Source organism: Herpailurus yagouaroundi, unplaced genomic scaffold (assembly GCF_014898765.1).
Source record: "Herpailurus yagouaroundi ecotype Mexico unplaced genomic scaffold, PumYag 67555, whole genome shotgun sequence".
NCBI lineage: Eukaryota > Metazoa > Chordata > Mammalia > Carnivora > Felidae > Herpailurus > Herpailurus yagouaroundi.
Genome location: NW_024420361.1, coordinates 672,917 through 680,744, shown reverse-complemented (window position 1 = coordinate 680,744; position 7,828 = coordinate 672,917).

Genomic DNA, 7,828 nt, shown 5'->3' with positions numbered 1-7,828 from the left:
TGTTCCCTATGTGTACATTCATGATGCAATATTTTTCTTTCTGGATTCATTATTTTCCCTAGTTTTATGTTGTATATAACTTATCTGTTCTCGTGCTTCTTCCATCCTTGTGACCATTGCATTCAGTCAGGTTTATATCTCAGTTATAGCATTTTTTTATTTTCTCTTGATTTCATATCTGTGGTAACAGACCTCTTGTTGTCTTCTATTCTTTTCTCAAGCCCAGCTAGTATCCTTATGATTATTGTTTTCAATTATGGTTCAGGCATATTACTTATATATCTTTTTATTAGATTGCTGGGTGTGAAGTCTTCTTGTTCTTCTTGGGGGGACAAATTCATCCATCTTAGCTTTTTGTCTACATCTCTATCTTCTTTGTGTTAGGTAAACCTGTTAGGTATTAACTCTTCTTTAAATGTCTGGTAGAAATCCCCTGGGAAGCCATCTGGCCCCAGAGTTTTGCTTGTTGGGAGATTTTAGATTACTGATTCAATGTATTTGCTGGTTATGTGTATGCTCAAATTGTCTATTTTTTCCTGTTTCTGTTTTGATTTGTTGTATGTTGGGGATCTTATCCATTTCTTCCAGATTGACCAATTTGTTGGCTTATAATTTTTCATAATGTTCTCTTATAATTGTTTGTATTTCTGAGGTGTTAGCTGTGATCTCTCCACTTTCTTTTGTAATTTTATTTATTTGGGGCATTATTTTTTTTCCTTTTGATATCTCTGGCCAGTAGTTGTCAAATTTATTAATTTTTTTCAAATAATGATCTCTTAGTTTTGTTCTGTTCTACTGGTTTTTTGTTTGTTTTTTCTTTCTATATCATTTATTTCTGCTCTAATCTTTATTATTTCCCTTCTTCTGCTGGATTTAGGCTTTATTTGCTGTTTACTTTCTAGCTCCATTATGTGTAATGTTAGGTTGTGTATTTGACACTTTTCTTGCTTCTTTAAGTAGACCTGTATTGCAATTTACTTTCCTATTACAACTGCCTTTGCTACATCCCACATGTTTTAGACTGTCATGATTTCATTTTCATTTGCTTCCATTTATTTTTTTATTTCTTTCTAAATTTCCTGGTTAGCATTACTTAGTAAAATGTTTTTTAACCTTCATGTATTTGTGATCTTTCCAAATAATTTGTTGTAGTTGACTTCAAATTTCATAACGTTTTGGTCTGAAAATATGCCTGGTATGATGTCTATCTTTTTGTACTTGTTCAGGCCTCATTTGTGACCCAGTATTTAATATGTTCTGGAGAATGTTCCCTGTGCACTTGAAAAGAATGTGTTCTGCTACTTTAGGATGTAATGTTCTGAATATATCTGTTAAGTTCATCCAGTCCATTGTGTCATTAAAAGCCATTATTTCCTTGTTGATTTTCTGCTTTCATGAGGTGTCCATTTGTGTAAATGCAAGGGTAACACCTCATACTATTATTTTATTATTATGAATGATTATCTTTCTTTTTGTTAGTAATTTGTTTATATATTTGGGTGCTCTGAAGTTGGAGGAATATATATTTATAATTGTAAGGTCTTCATGATGGATAAACTCCTTAATTTTGATATAATACCCTTCTTCATTTCTTGTTACAGTCATTGTTTTAAAATCTAGTTTGTCTGAGGGGCTCCTGGGTGGCTCAGTTGTTTGAGTATCTGATTTCAGCTCAGGTCATGATCTCATGGTCCATGGGTTCAAGCCCTGTGTTAGGTTCTGTGTTGACAGCTCAGAGTCTGGAGTTTGCTTCAGATTCCATGTCTTCCTCTCATTCTGTCCCTTCCCAGCTCATTCTCTGTCTCTCTCTTTCTCTTAAAAAAAAATTAAAAATTGTTTAAATCTAGTTTTTCTTATATGACTATTCTGGCTTTCTTTTGACATCCAGTAGCATGATAGATGGTTCTCCATCCCCTCACTTTCATTCTGATGATACCTTTAAGTCTAAAATGAGTATCTTATAGGCAGTATATATATATATGGATCTTGTTTTCTTTTAATCTATACTGATACCATATGTGTTTATGGGTCTGTTCAAATTGTATTTTTCTTTTCCTTTTTTTTCTGTTTTGATCCATTGTGTCTTTTTGGGATTTTTATCCACTTCTTCCAGATTGCCCAATTTGTTGGCTTATAATTTTTCATAATGTTCTCTTATAATTGTTTGTATTTCTGAGATGTTAGCTGGCTATGGGAACAGATATTATTAAACTTTTTAAAACAATAATATTACACTATACCTCATCTGCCTGTATTTAAGAATAATACTTGGCTATTATTGATAGTGCTGCTATAAACATTGGAGTGCATGTGTCTCTTTGAAACTGCATACTTTTATCCCTTGGATAAATACCTAGTAGTGCAATTTCTGGGTGGTAGGGTAGTTCTATTTTTAATTTTTTGAGGAACCTCCATACTGTTTTCCAGAGTGGTTGCACCAGCTTGCATTCTGACCAACAATGCAAGAAATCCACTTCCTCTGCATCCTCGCCAATAATCAAAAAGAATGAAATTTTGCCATTTGCAACTACGTGGATGGAACTGGAGGGTATTATGCTAACTGAAATTGGTCAGTCAGAGAAAGACAAATATCATATGACTTCACTCATATGAATACTTTAAGAGACAAAACAGAGGAACATAAGGGATGGGAAGCAAATATAACATAAAAACAAGGAGGGGGGCAAAACATAAGAGACTCATAAATATGGAGAACTAACAGAGGGTTACAGGAGGGAGGATGGGGAGATGGGCTAAATGGGTAAGGGGCATTAAGGAATCTACTCCTGAATCATTGTTGCACTATATACTAACTAATTTGGATGTAAATTTAAAAAACAAATAAAATTAAAAATTAAAATAAATAATAGTTAAAAAAAAAGAATGATACTTGGTAATAAAAAAGCATAGGTAAAATTACAGACTTCTACTTCTCACTGATTTTCTCTCCATAGAGTTCAACTGAAGAAATCAAAGAGAGAAAACAGGCTACTATTTAATCAAATGACCCAAAATAAAAGATTTTTTTAAATTCATAGTTCATGGTAACTGTGTCTCATTTATGCACATCTATAAAATAATGTTATAAAGGGATTTTACTTCTGACATGTCAGGTTTTCTGATATTGTAGAAAAAATTAAGATAATGATGTATACATATCTAACTTTGAGACATGGATTTGAGAATAGAATGTGTTCATATTTGTTTTCAACTATCACAATTTTGGTGTTAAGGAAATTGTTACAAGAGTATCTTTTATTTTTCCTCTAAAGTGAGATCTGAATTGGAACATTCTAAGTTTTTGATGGTAAATTGATTCTGTCAATAAATAGATGCCAAAAAACCAAACTTATTGCAGTAGTTTCTATATTTTATGTTACTGTAGCATTTATTTATTCACTAAGAAAAATACTTAGTGAGTGTTTCCTACATTCCTGATATTATTCTAGACACTAAGAGATACAGAAGTGGAGAAGGAAAATTACATATACAAACTCATCTTACCAACTATGAAAGCAGTTCACTCAGTTTCCTTTTATTAAAAAAATGTGGCATTTCATTAAATCAAGTAAAAGAATCTTTGTTCCTTAAAAGGAGCAACAGTGTTTTATACATATATATTTTTTTTCTTCTTAGTAGAGGTAGGCTGGGATAAGGTAATGCATGCATGTATGTGAGTGTTATGTATATTTATATAGATGTGGTCTGAGCTAGACCCAGATGATTATCTTTTTTCATGTTCTAATGTGGGAATCAAGAATATGAGATATTGAACTGAAATTTCAGGGAGTCATCTTAGTCATTTATGGAATATAATTATATTTTTCATTCTTCATAAATCTCACATAGGACAAGGTATTGAAGTTATTTTCAAAAAAAAAATAATAACCAACCTACCACATTACATTTTAGGATAGATGATAGATAGAAAATTATACAGGCAGACTGTATATTTCCATTTATCTATCTATAAGCTATCTATTTTTATTTCTATATATAACCTATCAAATAAGCTTTTACTAAATGTCCTTTATTAAAATTATGTGTGCATGTAGGGTAGTCCCTCATTTATATCTATTTTAATAGGACAAACCATAAATATTTTGAGACCTTCATTGATTTCTTACCACATTTTATTAAACATATTCAAGGTCAAAATAGAAGAAAGTTAAATTGCAGATATGAGTCTTAATAGTAAGTCATTTGAATTACTTAATCATGGGTAAAGGAAATACAAAGCTAGGCAATTATTCTCTGAATTGGTATATCTACATGATACAAGACTTGTTGAAAATTTATATATAGACAAAGCTGTTAAATATATTATTTTTTGTAAAATTTCCCCCATTAAATCCAATTCAACTTTTCCATGTACATTTAAAGCCTAAGTATGTTCTTCTACTAACTTATAGATATTAACTTATTTCTACTATTTACACGTGTTAAAAATGATTAAAGACAACTTAGGTGATACAAATAAACTTTATTTAAAACTTTATGAAGTAGACAATCTTCTTTTGGATAACCACAAATGGGGCAGAAGACGGATAGGAAGCTTTATAGAATAAAAAGTAATGAATAAGGAAAAGACAAAAAGAAAATATCTGATTGGCTTGGGCTACATAGTCAACCTGATTTTGGGTAAGAAAGCCAAGAGTTGGCTTGGTGTTTTGGGAATGTCTGACTGAATATAATACACTTTTGGTAAATCACAGCATTTAGAGGGACACACAAGTTATCAATATTTCAGTTTGCTACTGTTGCACCCCAGGTGGGAGCGGCTTGATTTTGGGCCTAAAAATTTATTTCAACAGCCTTCCTTTTGGGGTGCCTGGGTGGCTCAGTTGGTTAAGCGTCCAACTTCATCCCAGGTCATGATCTTATGGTTCGTGGGTTTGAGCCCCATGCTGGGCTTTGTGCTGATGGCTTGGAACCTAGAATGTGCTTCTGATTCTGTGCCTCCATCTCTCTCTGCCCCTCCTTAACTCACATTCTGTCTCTTTCTCTAAAAAGTAAATAAACATTAAAAACATTTTAACAGCCCTCCTTTTGATCATCTTCTTGACCATTCAACAGGTTTAATAAAAAATATTGATCTTAGTGTGACTCTGTACCATTGTCTCTTTGGATCTCAGAGTGTTATTCACAAGAGATGATCTCAGATGCCTATTCTTGGAGGTGGTTATGTTCTTTTATTTTCTTCTGTAATCACAGAGTGAGACCATCTGTTGGCTGGTCAGTTACTGCCCACATGCATTTAAAACTTTTGAGAGAAGGTAGTGTATTAGGAAGAGAGTAATAACTATTAGCAACAAAACAATGTTGATGGTATGGAAAACACTCCTGGATCGGGATCGTCAAGATCCAAGTCATCTAGTATCAAATAAACCAAGAAATAATCATAAAGTGGGATATTACTTCTTTAAGGCAGTTAGTCTATGTATTTCATGTAACTGTGTCTCCACTTCTGAGGAAGTCTTTATCCAGAAATCTTGTTTTAGAAAAACTGAGGCATTAGAAACTCACTAGGGAGATGTTTGTAATATGCAAAAAGAACTACAGGATCACTAGCACTCACCAAATTAAACCATCAGAGGGAAGTTTAGGTTATCATCATTTGTAATGGCATGAGAGGTATGAGAAATAGCATTATATTTTCAGGACAGGGAAAGGTAAAATGTAGAAAAAGAATCATGAAGACTTTCATGCTGCAAAAATTAGGAAAAGGATGGTCAAAGAGGGAATAAGGAATGAAAATAAATGTTCTTTATCTAATATTTTTGGAAAAAGCAGTCTACCTCAATGTCAGCTACTTCTCTCCATAGTCAAATTGATTTTGAGGCTTCCAGTATTTATATTGGACCAGATGTCAGGTGGAGCCTTCTTCAGTTATGAAATATATAATCAAGTTTTAACACCTTGTAATTTGGCAGCAGTGTCCATTGTGAAGAGTACTTTATAGGGTCTTTTCTATTAATCTTACTTTTGCAAAAGCATCAGTATAAAACAAGAATTGTACGTAAATGACAAAAGGCTTAAACATGCCCATGGTTAAATAACTGATGAGAGTTAATTTGATAAAGAAATGTAGTTGCTTCTGTGGAATACAGTAATTTAGGATAATAATTCAGCAGTGAGAGTATCGACAAATTTATTAAAATGTTATTTTCTGAAATACCTATATTAGTAACATATATCCATACACATAAACCTAAGATGTTTTATCATTACTTCTTTAATGTTTATTTATTTTTGAGACAGTGACAGAGACAAACACATAACATGAATGGGGGAGGAACAGAGAGAGAGGGAGACACAGAATCTAAAGCAGACTCTAGACTCTGAGCTCTCAGCACAGAGCCTAATGTGGGGCTTGAACTCACAAGCCATGAGATCATGACCTGAGCCAAAGTCAGACACTCAACAGACTGGGCCACCCTGGTGCCCCTCATCATTACTTCTTATTTGAAAATCCTTCATACATAATTTAACATACCAAATAAACCTAATTAGTTTAACAGCTCACTTTTACAATGCAAGAGACAAATCCTCTCAGATTTTCCAGGGACCTTCTTGAAAATGTCAAAGTTGCTCAGAGGTTAAAAACAAAAAGACTGCATTTAGAATTTGATTTTTGTGATGTTTGTCAAAAAAATATCAATTTAACCAAAGTGACAAAGACATTCAGGGCAAATACAGAAAGTTACATTGCTGTGAACAAAACTTAGCTCTTCTTAATACGGAGAAGATGATTATCTTATGAAATCAGAGAATAACAACAATGTAAAAAACAGTAAATAATTTCTGTAAGGCACAAAATCTTTGCTCTCCAGGAAGATTAATTAAAAGGTAAATAAAAACCTTTGTTTACTATTTCTTATTAAGAGAAAAATGATAAACTAAAAAAAATGTCCTTTTTAAAAAAATTTAATGTTTATTTATTTTTTAGAGAGAGCATGAGCAGGGAGGGTCAGAGAGAGAGAGGGAGGGAGACACAGAATCTGAAGCAGGCTCCAGGCTCCGAGCTGTCAGCACAGAGCCCGATGCAGGGTTCAAACTCACAAACTGTGAGATCATGACCTGAGCCAAAGTCAGATGCTCTACCGACTGAGACACCCAGGCACACCCCCCAAAATTTTGTCCTTTAAACAGAGAGAACCCAAATTCTAATTTTGTACCGCTGTACTTTTTTTAAGCTCATTTTTCAAAAACTTAAATAAAATTATTCCAATATTAGCCAGCTTGACCATATAAAAAATTCCTTTCCAAGATTTAATTTCCATAAAACTATATATTTTTAATATCCATTAAGATTTTGTCCTATGTTTTTTTTTTTCCTCTTTCTCATTTTGGAACAATTATTTCACTTTACCTACTTTTCATTTCCTTTCACCTTCATATCAAAGTAGTTTTAATTATGTATATTAATTACAATTCTTAACCCTTAGAATCTTTAATTCTTAGTTAAAACTGATGAAGGAACATGGGGCAAGCTGAGGGCAAAGTATAGGCTGACAGCAACACCACCCCCAGGTGGGATATGTGTGATATTCCTGAGACACTCCTGGCTGTCCAAGAACAAGGGGAAAGAAAGAAAGCAAATGGTTGAATGATAGAGATCACAGTTATGCAGGACAGTAGTCTCCTTCAGTTATGGAAAACAGTAAACTGCAATAAAAGGGCAATCTCACACATAGCCTAACCTGCAGAAACATATAGACTCCAATTCCTGGAGCCCTAATATTACTCTCATCAAGATATAAGGGGGTTTAAAGTAATTGCCATGGTGATGTGGTAAACAAAGGCATATGAAAAATGAAATTCCCTT